General features: G+C 43.6%; 1 protein-coding gene across 1 annotated transcript in view; it reads right to left on the bottom strand.

Annotated features, from left to right (window-relative positions):
* Nucleotides 1-6,155: 6,155 nt before the first annotated feature.
* LOC125282066 (focal adhesion kinase 1-like) overlaps nucleotides 6,156-17,487 on the bottom strand; it is a 424,568-nt gene continuing 413,236 nt past the window's right edge. Inside the window, exon 4 of the mRNA XM_057313014.1 lies at nucleotides 6,156-6,263. The gene's annotated coding sequence lies outside the window, so the exon portion shown is untranslated. The remainder of the gene's footprint in view (nucleotides 6,264-17,487) is intronic.

Below are 17,487 nucleotides of genomic sequence, written 5' to 3'. Positions count from 1 at the left end.
GCTGTAACTTGGGAGAAGACAAAACTCTCGGTATAACAACTATTCTACTTCTTTTTTTTTTTTTTTTAAAGATTTTATTTATTTATTTGACAGAGAGAGAGACAGCCAGCGAGAGAGGGAACACAAGCAGGGGGAGTGGAAGAGGAAGAAGCAGGCTCCCATCAGAGGAGCCTGATGCGGGGCTTGATCCCTGAACACCGGGATCACGCCCTGAGCCGAAGGCAGATGCCCAACGACTGATCCGCCCAGGCGCCCCTGGAATTTACATCCTAAAATAATCATTTTGATTCCTGTGGTTTCTGTACCAGTGAACTTGCTACCTGATGGGATTCCTTTGGGCCCACCCTCCCTTCATGGGAGAAAGGAAAAGGCTGGACTCCACAGCCCTAGGGGCCCCTGCCAGGTCAGTCCTGCCTCATTTCTATGCTTTCCACCAGGTGCACACAGAGCTTTCCCTTTAGTGCTGACTCAAGGACATCCAGAAAAAGCATCCAGGGGACACCTGGGTGGCACAGCGGTTAGGCGTCTGCCTTCAGCTCAGGGCGTGATCCCAGCATTATGGGATCGAGCCCCGCATCGGGCTCCTCCATTGTGAGCCTGCTTCTTCCTCTCCCACTCCCCCTGCTTGTGTTCCCTCTCTCGCTGGCTGTCTCTATCTGTGTTAAATAAATATATAAAACTAAAACTAAAAAAAAAAAAAAAAAGAAAAGAAAAAGCATCCAGAACACAGGTGTGGTAACGGGGCCCCACTGAGGACTTCCAGGAGGGAAGTGGCCACCAGAGCTGGTTTGCAGCAGCCCTGAGCACTGAGCACAGAGGCCAAAGCCCACTGACAGCAGGGCTGACCCAGCCAGGCCGCCCCAGGGCAGCGATGGGTGGGAGGAACACGTAAAGGACGGGCTGGAGAGGCATTTTACAACTAGAACTGAGGGGCATGAAGAAAGAGGGTTACAGAGTGGCTCTGAGGTCTCTGTTGCTGACAACGTCTGAAAGCACCTCCTAAGCTGGAGTGATGCGCTCATCATGGGACGGGGGCGTGGGAAAAACCCACAGCACTGTGTACTTTCGGGGTATTATAAATACAGAGACACCAAACAAAAACAAAGGAGAAAAACGAAAACATTTCGCATAAGCACATTTTCATGACGCCACTATATGTTTGACGGTACTATTATTCGGTCATTCTGACAGTCTGTCATTTCAGATAATTGGTTTACCAAAGTGAATTCAAAGCTTCAAATTGGAAGCAATAAAAATCAGTTAACAGCATTTCAGAGCAATTAACAACCGCTCCTGGGCTTATGAAGAAGGATAGAAAACACCAGTTGCATTGCTTTTCCACAAAGCAGTCTGATGACAATTTAAAATGGAAAAATCTACTATTAAGTAATATGACTACTTTTCATTCAGTAACATTTTTAAAGCCAATAATAAAAATAAACTATCAAAGTGCTGGATACTTACCTTCTTCATAATTCACAGAAACTGTTACAGAAGATTGATTATCATCTTACTGTTCACTTTGTAAAGCCATCAGTAAGTGGAGGCTTTGACGTTCTAATTATTATGTTGAAAAACAGAAACATGTTTTACAGAATTAATGAATTTGAAATAAACTTACCATGTCTTTTTATTCATTGTAAGCTCCATTATCATGCGCCTACGAATAATCAAAACAGCTTTACAGGCATCAGCTTGTTCTCTTAAGAGCATGGGAACTTCAGGACATGGTTCCAACAAAAAGACGTTTGCTGCATTGGTCAAAAATACCTTGAAATCAACAAATTTTACAGTAAACATATAAATGTAACTAAACACATAAATCTGAACAAATTTTTCTTAAAGATAATGATATTAATTTCCCTCTACTAAACAATCACCTTGGAGTCATTTCAACTAAGGCAAGTGGTACCAACACATACTCAAGATTCTTTAAAATGCTTCTCTTAGAATCACCTGACACACTTGAAAGACCTTTCCTAGAAAAAAATTATTAATACAAATTAATAGTGCAACTATAGAAAATTTATGAATCAGAAAACTTTCTGAAGACTTCTTTTTACATTACCTCAAAAGAAAAGGGGAAAACAGTAAGATAGGATCACTGCTTCTGGGTGAGAAATTTTGGGGTCGGGGATGGGGAGAGGAAGAGGAGCAGTGGTCAGACAGTGGCTGGGAAAAACCATCTGATTGCTGTGGAATCTCCCAGCACATGAACTTTGCAGGTAGGAAGCACGGCCAGCACCACCCAACACGGGCGCAGATCTCTAGTAGCTGTAGGGAGGCAGGAAACCGGCACGGCCACATGGTCAACAGTACAGAGCTTCCAGGTGCATATACCTTGACTAGGAGAACGATATTAGGCAGTAGGATATAAAACCTATGTGAATTCTTGAGATAAAAACAGATTTAAAAAAACTTAGATGACCAGCCAACAGCTCTACACTCTACCTCAGACCTTTGGGGTACAAGTTCACTGTCCATTCCTGTCAGGGATGTTTCAGTAGAAAATGGTGAGACGCACAGATGTGGCCTGTTACGTAGTCGTTAGTGACTGCTTAGGGGCACTACAGTAAAGTTACCACTGTGTTACTACTGACACAGACGACACCAGTGACCCTTCAGTTTAGGAGACTGAGTTGTCAGTCTGGTGATGAAGGTGGATGGGTACCATCTACCTAGATCCTATGCCTTCTTAAGTCTCCCTTGTGTTCAGCAGTACAAATTCAAAGGATCTGGGAACAAACAGAATTCTCTGGCTCACCTGGGAATGAAATCTATCAACACAACATCTTAAAATAGATGCACAAACGGACTGAAGAAATTAAAATAAACATGCTCAAAAGTCAAGTGGGTGAATTTAAATATTGACAGCCTCTAAGATTATCTTGTGCAAGATTAAAAAGGTGTCAGGGCCTACTTTTCTAGAAAGAATTACTAAATAAGCACTGTAATAATTGGTAACAGATGATAACAGCAATTGTGAAGACTTTCCTAGCTTTCAAGTGGGAAAAAGGAAAACAAAGAACTTTTTGACTAACCAACTCTAGCAGTGGTAGTATAATTTTAGTGGCCATTTTATTTTTTTACTACCCTGACTGAGATCAAGACCTGAGCTGAGAGATCAAGAGTCGGAGGCTTAACCGACTGAGCCACCCAGCTGCCCCTCGCGGCCATGTTTTTGGAAGACGTATGGCATAGACGATCTGCTGCAAGACAGATCTTTCACTCAAGGTATTTGGTTTCTTGATGTGAATTGGAAACTTTGCATACTCCCAAGTAAAAGTGAGGAGTCTTCATATATTATATTCTCCGCTCATTTTCTTTTTTAAAAAAGATCAAAATGCCAACTCCATGAATCTTTCTTACTACCATGTCAGTACTGGTTAAGGTAAAAATTAAAAAAAAATTAATACGTCCAAATTGTACCTCTCAACAGCAACTGGAGAAGAGTACTAGCTTATTCAACCTGTACTTGGCCACTTTTTCCTAATGAACCAAGGAAAGGACCAAAGATACTGGATACAAAGAGAACAAACACAGCTATTAGAATCCAAACTAAACATTTTTGAACACTGTTGTGCTACAATCAAGTGGAAAGTATTTTTTCTTGGTTTGGCCAAGTCGATGTAACTCATCCTTTCAGAAAGCAAATTAATACTCTCCTGAACCTAGGGAGATACTGGCAGTGGGATGGCTGAGGACGGCATATGGCAATCCACTTGGAGGACAAGGAATACCAAGGGACACAGGCTAGGGACTCCGGCATGCACTTCTCTGGTGAGGGCACAGATTTTCCTAACAACTGGCACCAGAGTTCTCTGAAGCTACTCAAGTAAAATCATCTTCATTTTGTTTCAAGTTGATTTCCAATTATTTGCTGATTTTCACTGAAAAATGAGAAGATTCAATAGTTACAGAGTATTAAACTGCTAATGAACCTGAAAGCAAAAAGGATACCATGACAAGGAATCCTACTGAGAGATGGATGACAAAAGCATGTCATTGAAAATTGGGCAACAGGCAAGCTATGCCTATGCTACCTCAGGTGGATATGGGGTAGAGGGTGGGCGCCAGGGAGCAGGGGAAAAAGAGGCATTCTGTGTTTTCACTTAGAGACCTAACAACCTTCCACGTAGATGGGGGCCAAGAGGTAATCAATCTCCCAATCCCCATTTTTGAGGTAAAATCCTGAGGTCTGGGAAGATTAAGTGATCAGCCAAAGTTGTTCTTTCCAATGTTCCCAAATGGCACTGGTTCTATTTAAATATTCATACAGATAAAGATTTAAAAAGTAGAGCATTTATCATCAAACAGGCAATTTTTAAGAAGAATATTCTTTATGGGATTATAGAATCACCATGCTTGTCTTGCAAATTAGAGTCCAGATGACGGACTAACTCCCCATATGTGTTCAGGACATGCTTTTTAAGATTTGGATCTCAGTCATTTCACATTCACTGCGTAATAATCCCTCTCAAAAACCTGCAACCGGCTCATAGGTCTCCTTCGACTAGAAAAGAATCTTTACAAACTGAAGATGAGCGGTCAGGAAGAAAACTCAGAATGAGAACTTAAGGGCTGTTTACTGACAGGTAGATACAAATATCCCCGTACTTTAATGATGCTATCACAATAAACAAAATGTTCAATGGACTCCAAGCGGAGGTCTTTATGTTTCCGGCCAGCCACGTACCTGCAGCATAGCCTGGGCCCCGGCTTTCCCGTTCTTATTTTCTTCTTGCGTCACACATCCTCTGCTCACTGCACTCGTGAAGGAGTATGTTCGTCCCCAACTGGAAGATCGCTTATGACGAGAACCGTCAGATGAGGTCTTTAGAAGATAAAAACCAGTTCACGGAGGGGGAAGAAGTACATGTTCACATATTTAATTCCTTACACTTACTAAAATTCATGAGAATAGAGGTTTTAGAAGGGCGAGTCTTTTTTCCATTTTGTTCACCACCTCCAGCACCTCAAACAGTGCCTAGTGTTTAGTATGTGCTGAAGAAATAAACAGAGGTCCAGTGACTGAATGAGTCTCTAAAACAGATCTTTAAAATGTGTGATAAATTCCATTTGCTTATCTATTCGTTTTGACCTCATGACCAGTTATTAAAATGATTTCACCAATATTAAAAAATCAAAAATTATGGAATTAATACAGATATTTAAAAGTGATATGCCTTTGATTACAAATAGTCTTAAATGTTTGTTGTTAATTGCTACAACACCCACTTTTAGAAATAATTTCTCAGGGGCGCCTGGGTAGCACAGTGCTTAAGCGTCTGCCTTCGGCTCAGGGCGTGATCCCGGTGTTCCGGGATCGAGTCCCACATCGGGCTCCTTCGCTGGGAGCCTGCTTCTTCCTCTCCCACTCCCCTGCTATGTTCCCTCTCTCGCTGGCTGTCTCTCTGTCACATAAATAAATAAAAATCTTAAAAAAAATAATTTCTCAGACTAGTTTCAAAACAGCATGCCAGAAATAGAAATATGACAGATATTTTGTTTCAGGAAGAGATCCCACTGTGTCGTTTTAGGTTTATCCAGCCTCTAGCTTTACCTAACCAGGACGAAAAGTTCCATTCCAGCAGCACTCACTCTAAGGACAGCACCCAGCCCTGAAGTGAGGCTTCTTAAGAGAGGAGATAGCACTCATTATTGGGTTAGTCCTTTCGGCTGCTCTGGGCAGGCCACTGCACAAGACAAGACTGCCAAAACATTCTAAATTTAGTTTCTCAAATGCTATTTGTTTAAACATGTCAATACCAATACGGCAGTGACATTTTTAGTCTCATACGCAGACGTGTGAACATACGATGGTTCATAAAACAACTCTGCCGCCACAGTGAATGACGAAGCTGCCATGCACAGCCGGACCTAGCCTGAGGGGAAGGAGGTGACCAATGATCCTGAAGACAGCCCAGAAGCAGCCTCACTGAAGCAGGTCCTCACGGAACCCAGCAACTGGATAGCAGCAACTACGATAAAAGAGCCCCGCTGGCCTGTGCCCCACTGACTGGCACCCTCGCCCGATCGGGTAGACTTTGCTAAAATACGGGTACTCCCAACTGAAACAAGCGACAACGTATTACCTCTTTGCTGTCAGTCTCTGAAAATCCTAATTTTTCAGCATCTTGTAGGGCAGCTTCTTTTTTATCTGGTTCTTCCATGAACACAGGTTTGTCCTGGAGGATCCACTTTCTGTACACTGGAACTACCTTCCTTGTTACAGCGATGTCACAGGAAGGCAACAAAAACGCCTAAAATAAAAAGAGAAGACTCTCTTTAACTCCACACCTGCTCAGATCACTGTAACAGACACATAACAGACATTTCTAATCACCACCACCAAGTTCAGACTTTCCTCTGAAACATACGGAGACAGATATTTTTGTGCACACCAAACTTGCTGAAGAAAAAAGGCATTTTCAATTGGGCCAGAAAATGTCATGCAATTTACAAATAACTTCTGTATTCTGAATATTTTTTTCACAAAAATAGCCAACATGCATGCCTACACAGATACTTTAAGTGGCTACATAAACCATAACAGTTATACAACCCAATGAATTAGAAATTGAGTATAAGACAACAGACAGACTACTGCAGCCAGCTGCAGCCAACTGTCACATCTCCGCTAACTCCATGTGCAGGGATGTCATGCTGATGACGGAAGGATTATTTACACCACAGAAGTTGGCTAATAACTGGAGCCGTTCTTTTTTCTTCCCCTTTGTCTTTCTCTTCCTTCCTTCTTTTTCGCCCCTCCCTTTCACCTTACCATCCCTTTCTGGGAGCCCACATTCACCAGCATACCAATGAGTCAAGACTGTACTCAGGTGTCTGTACTCACTGGTATGCTAGTGAATGCCGCTCGCAGAAAACACATGAAAGAGAGCCTCTGGCCAGCTGTAGCACTGTGCACATTGATGTGAACTTTCTTTTTTCCGATTTCTCACATTTATTTGAGGGAGAGAGAGAGAGAGCATGTGCCCAGCAGGGGAAGGGCAGAGGATGAGGGAGAGAGCAAGCAGACTCCAGCACTGAGCACAGAGCCTGACACGGGGCTCAATACCATGATGCTGAGATCACTGCCTGAGCCAAAACCAAGAGTCAGACTTTAGCCGACTGAGCCACACAGCACCCCATGAACTTTTGAACATTACAGACTCTCTTTACACATATGCATGTAAGACTTCTGATTTAATGTAAGATTCCAAACATATAAACAAAACGGTAAAGGAGAAATGTATTTGCCTTTTGAGTATTAGCTCTAAGGAATATTTCTGACTGAGGGGTAAACACAAAGGAGAGGAACTCAATACTACAGAAGTGTTTTCATTCCATAGATGAAAAATTAAGCTGAGGCTCAGAACACATGAGATATTTTCCCAAGGTTACAAAGTAAGTTAGCGATGATTCTAGGTCTTGAAATCTCAAGATTCAGAGATTTCATACTGTCCTTAATGTTTATGCTACAGGATCCAATGACAGGCAGACTTTAGTGTAACAAGGATTCATGCAATATATACATTTCCATCGATGTCACATCAAATTGCAGAATAGAGGAGTCTGTGTTATAACAAGAAGGTAACATATCAATGTAACAAATATTCTGACATGTATCTCAAGAAAGATCAATAAAGACAAAGAAGAGTATGACAAACTACAATGGTGTCCCACTCTAATGTTGTTCCAAATTGTATTACAAATATTTTCACACATATAATAAAGTAGAAATACTTTAAAGTGAATACCATGTACTGCCGCCTAGATTCTACCATTAGCATTTGCTAGATTTGCTTACCACATACCTATCAACCCACCCCTATTTATCCTTCTTTCAACCCATTTTATTTTTGATGCATTGCAAAGAAATCTGCAAACATCAGTACATTTCACCCCTAAACATTTCAACATGCATATCACTTCCTTAGAGTTCAAAATTTCTTTATGGTACTTTACATAAAATTTATAAATCAGGAAATGCACAAATGTTAAGTGGACCATGTGATGAGTTTGGACAAATGTAGACAATGAGGTAATCCAAATCCAAAATCAAAGGTATATCATGTTATCCTCCTCCTAAGAAGCAAAGAGAAATGTTCTCTGTAGGAAAATAAGGTCACAGTAAAACCCAAATGATTTGTACAAACTGTCTGGTTAATATGATATGTAGCATATTCATTAAAAATCAGAAATATGAGAAAAGAAGTCAACATTAACAACACCACAATAAAAACCAGACAATACTTTAAAGACATAGGAGATCAGGATAAAGAAAGTTTCAAAAAGAAATGGAAATGGAATTGAAAAATAAAATAACCAAAATGAAAAACTCAGTGGGTATGGATTGACAACAGAATGGACATGGCTGAAAACAGGATGAAAAAACCAAAGGAAACACCCAGAGTGAAGCACGGTGAGACGAAAGGACGGCCTACTCAGAAAGGAAGGCAAGAGAGAGAACACAATGAAGAGCTGCTCCTATACTTGGCTGCAGAGGCACAAGGAAAGAAGATTAGCAAAAGAGGGCAGAAATGATATTTGAGGAGAGAATGCCCGAGAATTTTGCCAAAATTGGTAAAAGATGTCAATCCACACACTCAAGAATCACAAACAAGCAGGGTAAATACAGAGTACCTTACAGTAAAAGTGCTGAAAACCAAGAACAATCAGAAAATCTTACAAGCTTCCAGAGGAAAAAAGAGACATTTCCTCCAAAGGAGCAACCACGTGACCTCACATGACTTCTCAAAGACAATGCAACAAATATTCAATGCGCAAAGAGAGAACAGATGCCTGGGTAGAATTCAATATCCAGAAAAACTGCACTTCCAAACCAAAAGCAAAATAGAGAAATTTTCAGATACAGAAATGAGAAAAACTTTTACCAGGAGATCTGACCTAAGGGAAATACTAAAAGTTATTCTTTAGGCAGAAGGAAAATAATTCTGGATCAGAGATTTAGGAAGAGATAAAAGTGCAATAAACAGGTAATTATTTGGATAACTCTAATTGGATAAAATATATATATGAATATATATATATATAAGAATAAAACTGGGTAAAATAATAAATATGAAAGAGATAATATATGTGTACACATATAAATAATATATTCATAATATGGAATTCAAATACAGATGGTCCTCAACTTAGGACAGTTCAACTCAGAAGTTTTCAACGTTATGACAGTGCGAAAGTCACGCATAGTCAGTAGAAACTGTACTTTGAATTTTGATCTTTTCCTGGGCTAGGGATATGTAGTATGACACTCTCTTGTGGCGCTGGGCGGTGGCAGTGGCTACAGCTCTCAGTCAGCCCTGGGATCGCAAGGATAAACACCTGATACACTTACTACCGTTTTGTACCCATATAACCATTCTCTTTTTCACTTCTAGTATGGTATCCAATAAATTCCATGAGATATTTAACACTTTATTATAAGCAAGGCTTTGTGTTAGATGAGTTAGTTTACGTCCATCAGCTCCTCTGTAAGCCTTCCTGTCTGTCTGCCAGGCTGCTCTCTGTTTATATCCTGCCTTACCCATCTCCTCTCTGCCAGGCTCTTATTTGCTTCTCTAGCTAGCCAGGCCAGCAGTCAAATAGACACACGTAGGAATACCTGGAATGATACTCTACAAACATCAACAGTGGTTGCTTAATGGCAGTATTTTGAGTGATTGGCTTGGGACTCTATTTGTCTAATGAACATTCACTTTTTAAAACATAAAGTTATTTTTTAAAACAAAACCAACACCAACAAAACAACACAATCGACAAATAACCTTTAGAGCAGTGCTTTGAACTTTTCAGACCCATAACCTAAGTAAGACATTTTACGGAAACATATATGCATTTGGATAATAAATGTTGTTTTAGAAGGTTTACAAAGAAATACTAATCCTTAGAATATGCAGTGTACTCTGAAATGTTTCAGTCCATCCTATTCTATTCTATTCCATTATTTTAAAACAATACTGGCCTTTTTTTTAAAGATTGTATTTATTCATCTGGGAGAGAGAGACAGAGCACAAGCAGGGGGAGAGAGAGAGGGAGAAGCAGACTCCTCGCTGAGCTGGGAGCCCAGTGTGGGGCTTGATCCCAGGACCTGGAGATCATGACCTGAGCCGAAGGCAGACGCTTAACCATCTGAGCCACCCAAGCGCCCCAAAAGACTGGCTTTTGATACGTTGACTTCATGACCTACAAATGGTCACAACAGGTAAGAAAAACACTGGTAAGAAGACAAGTTTCCAGCGGAGTGACCCCGAGACCAGAACTGCCCCACCTGAAGCTTCTACCACTCACTGCTAGCCTGCCTGCTGGGGGCAGCAGTAAACTGAGGCTGCCCTGAGCACCACTGAACCTCGTCTCCCCTCACTTACCATCTGTTTCCACTGCCTGCAACCTACCGAACCATCCAGGCCAAGGACACTTGCACAGTTAGCCCCTGCCACGAGCCTCTCTGCGCTCGGGGCCCCTTGTCAGCATTTATTTCGACACCACACCCATGGACATCTGACCTTCTTCCATCATGCACTGTTCTCTGGTGCATACACACACATCTTACCTCCCTCACTGAGAACATGAGCTTGCTGAATGCACATTTTAAACCTTAATGGCCTTTAGGCCTAAATATTAAATAGTCTCTGAACACTTTAAAATTGAAAACGAAATCACTAGGAAACAAGTCACATTTTGCCATCCTGAAAAGAACAATAAAGAGAAAGACAATTATCATATGGTTTCACTCATTTATGGAACATAAGAAGCAGGAAGATCGGTAGGAGAAGAAAGGGAAGAAGAAAGGGGGGGTAAACAGAAGGCGATATGAACCACAAGAGACTATGGACTCTGGGAAACAAACGGAGGGCTTCAGAGGGGAGGGGGGTGGGGGAATGGGATAGACTGGTGATGGGTATTAAGGAGGGCACGTATTGCATGGTGCACTGGGTGTTATACGCAAGTAATGAGTCATGGAACTTTACATCAAAAACTAGGGATGTACTGTATGGTGACTAACATAATAGAATAAAAAAATATTATTAATTAAAAAAAAAAAGAACAGACAAAAAAATCCCGCCCCCCCCCAAAAAAGAACAATACATCATTGACCACAAGAGGGCAATAGAATGCAAATGTTAAAACCCATGCCCCTTCAAGAATCTCTACTTCGTATTTTCACATGCACAACCCTTACAGTTTAAATTTCACATATATGCTTTCAAATTAGATTTGATGAAGAATAATGAGAAGGTGTAAATAAAATGTTTTTTGCCTTCACGGCACAAAGATGTCTCAGAAGTTCGGTCATGAATACAAATGGCTAACAGACACATGAAAAAATGTTCAAAATCATTAGCCATCAGGGAAATTCAAATCAAAACCACACTGAGATACCACCTTACGCCAGTTGGAATGGCAAAAATAGACAAGGCAAGAAACAACAATTGTTGGAGAGGATGTGGAGAAAGGGGATCCCTCCTACATTGTTGGTGGGAATGCAAGTTGGTACAGCCACTCTGGAAAACAGTGTGGAGGTCCCTTAAAAAGTTAAAAATTGAGCTACCCTATGATCCAGCCATTGCACTACTGGGTATTTACCCCAAAGATACAGACGTAGTGAAGAGAAGGGCCATATGCACCCCAATGTTCATAGCAGCAATGTCCACAATAGCTAAATCGTGGAAGGAGCCGAGATGCCCTTCAACAGATGACTGGATTAAGAAGTTGTGGTCCATATATACAATGGAATATTACTCAGCTATCAGAAAGAACGAGTTCTCAACATTTGCTACAACATGGACAGCACTGGAGGAGATAATGCTAAGTGAAATAAGTCCAGCAGAGAAAGACAACTATCATATGATTTCTCTCATCTATGGAACATAAGAACTAGGATGATCGGTAGGGGAAGAAAGGGATAAAGAAAGGGGGGGTAATCAGAAGGGGGAATGAAACATGAGAGACTATGGACTATGAGAAACAAACTGAGGACTTCAGAGGGGAGGGGGGTGGGGGAATGGGATAGACCGGTGATGGGTAGTAAGGAGGGCACGTATTGCATGGTGCACTGGGTGTTATACACAACTAATGAATCATCGAGCCTTACATCGGAAACCGGGGATGTACTGTATGGTGACTAACATAATATAATAAAAAATCATTAAAAAAAAAAAAAAAAAAAAAAAGAAGTTCGGTCATGAGAAGTCTGCAGTTACCTACTTGGCCCAAGCTACTTCAGAACTGAATTTAGATTGGAGTGAGGACTAAATGGAATGCAGAATTTAGAGCACCCTCTTGCCAGCGGTGCAATGTCAATAATGGATGCAGACAAAACTTTCCATATAATAAATTAACAGTTTACCCAATAAAGGTAAAACCACATCAGTTTAGCATTATCTCACGTGCAAAATTTACAAGCTTTGTCAACCATATCTAGTCTTACAGTAAGCACTGGCGTCCAAGAGCTTAAAACATTGCTACAGATCAGGGCCTGCAAAGTATGGCCTGTCATCCAAATCCAGCCTGCCAAGTGACTTTCCTAAATAAAGTTCCCCGGGAACGCAGCCACGCTTCTTCGTTATGTGCTGTCCATGTCTCCTTTCTCACTACAAAGACAGAGCTAAATAGCTGTAACAGAGTCCGTGTGATCAACAAAGCCTGAAATACTATGATCTAGTCCTTTACTCTATAAAGAATATGACCTCTATCCTCAATTATATGACCGTAATCACTTGAACTCAAATTAAATGGTTAGAAGTACCTTCCGTGGGTACAACAGGAACGCAACAGGGCAACGTTAACGGACAGACTCGGGTAGATTTTTAAGTCCTGGACTATTATGATAAAACAATGTTTTGTCAGCATGACATATACAGTATAGGCTAGAAAGGGATGACACAGCAGGTGCGGGGCTCCAGGGAGCATGCTGCTAACCACGGCCAAAGGAAAAGGAGGGAGCAGGAGTGCGAAAGCCCCCTGCATGGCTTGTCCAGGGATGGCTCACTGGAGGAGCTGGAGACGAGAAGCACGGGAGGGCTGAAATTAATACGCACACAAGGACACGAGCCCCGTTAAACAAGTGGTCAAGTCATGAGGAGAAGCTGATGTTAGGGAAGAAAATAAGCTCAGCTCTGGCCTCGTCATCATCAAGACACCACTAGAAAGTCAGACAAGGTCACCAGGGGGCATTTTAAAAGGCAAGTGTGCAAACAAGAAGCAAGGTCCAGACAAAAAGCTTGAGTGAGAGTCTCACGCCACATGGCTGCTGGCTCCGAGCCCGAAGGAAGCAAGTGTGGACTTACAACGAAGAGGCTCAAGCCCAGAACTTGGTCAATTCTTGGAATTTGGGGTCAAAGAAAACAGAGGCCAGGAAATGAGACAGAGAAGACACAGTCAGGGAGTGAGAATATTACACTAATATTTTCTTAAGTCCAACCTTTTTATTCACTAAAATACAAAATACGTGAACACCTCCAGATTGCTGTGGATTACACTGGGACTTTCATTGTTGGTTGATTTTTCCTTAATGACAGTCTCAGAAGTGAAAGGGTTCATCGCTATCTAGAAGTCTTGCCCCTCCTCGGAAAGCTCTTCATACTGCGCATGCACCGGTCACGTGTGTGCACAGGGCTCCTCCCCTTCTCCCCACGGACCACAGGTCTCTGCCATTCAGGGGCCTCACCTTCTGTGCGTGTGCCCAGACTCAACAGCTAGTCCCCATCACATGCACACACCCACAAAAGAGCCAGGCTCTGTCTCCCAGGGCACCGGTACCAAGATGCAGGTGGCCAGTGGCTCCAGCCCACACCACAGGTCGGCTGTCTTCTCCGCTGCACCGCGGGTTCTGTTTCCTCTGTCAGAGCTTCTCCACAGCAGCACAACTAACATTTGAGGCCTGATGTTCCCTGTCGTGGGCGAGTGCAGGCCCTGTCCTATGCCTGTAGGATAATCACTGGCTACTACCCACTAGAGGCCAGCAGCATTGCCCTCTCTCCAGTTGTGACGACCAAAAATGTCTCCGGACAATGCCCCTGGGGGGGCAGAGCCAGCCCCGGTTGTAGCTCAGGGCTGCTAATCGTTGCCCGGCCTCTGGTCTCTCTCTGCCATCTTCTTCCGCACTTGCACCTGCTTTCTTGTTTGTACTTCCCCTCCCTTTTCACTCACCACAGTGGCCACCACCAGGGCGCTGTACCAGCGTCATCCCTTGCTTTCCCCTTATTCCCCTCCCCAGCCAACTTTTTCCTCTTACGTCATAAAAACCTCAATCACACGTTCATGCCATGTGTGTTTGCAGGGAAAGTACAACCATCTGCAGAGCCTCCACAGAGCTCCCTCTGGCCCTTGGGACAACACCAGCCTGGGGCTCCTCTTTGCCATGTTCATTGGTTGATGAGTATTCAGCAAGAGCTTTCTTCCCACCTACCTCTGGGTTTCAAGTTTCTTACCAACACGTGAGGATATTTTTGGAATGATTTGCTCAGATATAGAATTTCCCCTCCACATGTAGGAATTTTACAAAAACAAAATCTTAAAGAATCATACACAAAATCACAACACTCCGCATGAGAAATTAAAAGCAGGATTAGAGGGATCATTATTCAGTCCAGTAATGTAGCCCAACTCATCAGTAGTATTTCTTGCAGGACTATGCGCAAAAGAACAAGAACAAGTCTCTTCAATTTCATGAACTTATCACACACACACACACACACACACACACACACACACACACACACACACACCTGCGTTAGCAGACGTCAACTATCCGGGAGCTGAAGAAGCCACACCAATTCAAAGTCCCATCAGCCTGGGGTGTTCTGGATCCTCTCCACCCCCACCTCCACCTGGCATTTCTCTTTCACCGTGGTCACTGATATTTACGGCAGTAAGTGTAGAGAGGACTGGGAACACCCTCATTTGATGACTGGCCATTTTGGAAATCTCCTTTTGTGAAACACCTGTTTTTTCTAAAGAGTTGTCATTCCCCCTCCCCAACCCCCATCTGACCTGTAGGCATGCCTTACATATTCAGGGCACGAGGCCATTGTTAGACTCCTATCTTCTGCCACTCCAAGACCTGTCTTTCACTCTCTTGGTGGTATCTTGCAAAACTTATTTTAAAAATCTTTTTATTTTAATGTTATCTTTTGAGGAAGAAAGTTCATAATTTTTATGCAGCCCTATTTATTCGTTTCCTTTTTAGGAAATTCTTTTAATGTTTTGTTTATAAAATATCTGCCTACCCAAACGTTATAAGAAGATCTATTTTTTCTAAAGTTTTATTACTGACGTTTAAAAAAATGTAATAGGGGCGCCTGGGTGGCACAGCGGTTAAGCGTCTGCCTTCGGCTCAGGGCGTGATCCCAGTGTTATGGGATCGAGCCCCACATCAGGCTCCTCCACTATGAGCCTGCTTCTTCCTCTCCCACTCCCCCTGCTTGTGTTCCCTCTCTCGCTGGCTGTCTCTATCTCTGTTGAATAAATAAATAAAAAAATCTTAAAAAAAAAAAATGTAATAGTCTCACAAGGAAAACATGCAAACAAAGTAGTAAATACAATTCTTTTGGTTCAGTTAAGGGTGGAAAAAATGCAAGGTACACACAAGTTCTGCTAAGAGTCTTAAGTGTCCATCTTCATTAAAATACACAACTGCCGAACAATGAGTTTCCCTTCTACATCTACTCAGAGCGAGGTCAACAATTTACTGCAGATATTCTGCATGGGGCGGTCATTTGTGGAAGCACACCAGAGTTCATTTTGAACCGAGGACTTACCAGGCACTTCACATGCACTCTCTCCTAAGCCACGCAGCTGTCAGAGAACAGAGTGCAGTGAGCCACGCTTGGCAGGCCAGGAATCGGTGCTCTGCAAGCAGCAGCGGTCGGTCCCGAGCCACGCCTGGCAGGCCAGGAGACGGTGCTCTGCAAGCAGCAGCAGTTGGTCCCGAGCCACGCCTGGCAGGCCAGGAGACGGTGCTCTGCAAGCAGCAGCGGTCGGTCCCGAGCCACGCTTGGCAGGCCAGGAGACGGTGCTCTGCAAGCAGTAGCGGTCGGTCCTGAGGCTGCACGCTCAGGGTCAGACAGGACACAGGAGGCTTTCACTAGGAATGTCATCTCATTTAATGATAAGGAAACAGACTCTGGATCAAACACTGGGCAGCCTGGCTGCACATCCCTGCTGTGACCAGCCAGCACCCTGACGATGCTGACGATGGCCTCAACGGACACATCATGACTACTCAGGGCCTGACAGTGATGGTTATGAGGACGTGACCCACAGCCTCCTTGTAGTCAGCCATGGGCCTGACAGAAGCAGGAAGGATGTGGGCTCTGCACCGGGACCGCCTGGGCTGGGACTCTGGCTCCGTGGCCCATCCACGGTCTGCCATCGCCTCTCTGCACCTTGGTGTCTTGGCAAGGTTGTCGGGAGCGCAGAACACCGAGCACACGCACCGGCACACAATAATCGCGGGCTCCACGGATTACTTATCACCCTAGTCATTACTCCACAAATACTGACTCCAGCACCAACCCCATCCTAGGTACAGCTCCCGGGGTTGGGAAGACACCAGTAAACAGAGCAGGCAAAGTGCCGGCTCTCTAAAAGTTTATATACAATTTGTGGTGAAAGTCAGACAGCAAATACACAAACATCCGTGGGGTGGCAGTAAGCGTGACAAAGACAAATAAGCGAGTTAAGGGTGAATAACAAGTGATGAAGCATTATTCCACACAGGGTAGCTGGCAGAGGACACTCTGATTCAGTGACATCTGAATGAAGATCTGAGGGGAGGAAAGGAGTCGTTCAGTCATGTGCAGGGACAAGAGTTCTGACCTGTTGGAAGAGAATGGGTGACAGCCCTGAGGCTAGAGGATGTGTGGGAAGGCAAAGGCAGCTCGAGCCCAGAGCGCAAGCACTGAGTAGGAGGGCTGCAGGGAGAGGTAGGATCGGGAAGTGGCAGATCACAGAGGGCCCTGCACGTCCTGACTACGGAGCTCGGAGCACTGGGAGCACAGCAGGGTCGTCACAGGATGTACGTTTCTCAGACCAGGCAGGTGACAGTGTGTAGGACAGACAACAGGGCCCAGAGGAAGAAGCAGGAGGCCCGGAGGCGAGCACAGTACCCTGGCTGAGAAGTAATGAACCAGGTTAGTATCTCACCCTGTTTTCACTGATGGGAAAGACGCTTCAGGGCTTTAGGTAAGTGGCCCAAGGTCCCACAGGTAGGAAGAGGCAGACAGGGATTCCTCTGCAGCAAGTACATGCACAAATGCCGCGGAGCAGAATGAAACTAAGAGAAGGCCCCTGTGGCTCAAAAACAGAGGAAGAGAACTGACCTTACGCTTGTGCTGGCAGGCCAGCTCTTCAGATCGTGGGAAGGATTCTGGTCCCTGCTTCAATCGGTACAGTCTGGCTTGTCTGTCCCCCCACAGCCCTGCTGAACTGCCCAAGGTTGCCTGATCTAATCGCATT

The sequence above is a fragment of the Ursus arctos genome, unplaced genomic scaffold (assembly GCF_023065955.2).
Source record: "Ursus arctos isolate Adak ecotype North America unplaced genomic scaffold, UrsArc2.0 scaffold_16, whole genome shotgun sequence".
Classification (NCBI taxonomy): Eukaryota; Metazoa; Chordata; class Mammalia; order Carnivora; family Ursidae; genus Ursus; species Ursus arctos.
Note: the sequence above shows the minus strand (reverse complement) of the source record. Positions and strands in the feature narration are given on the sequence as shown.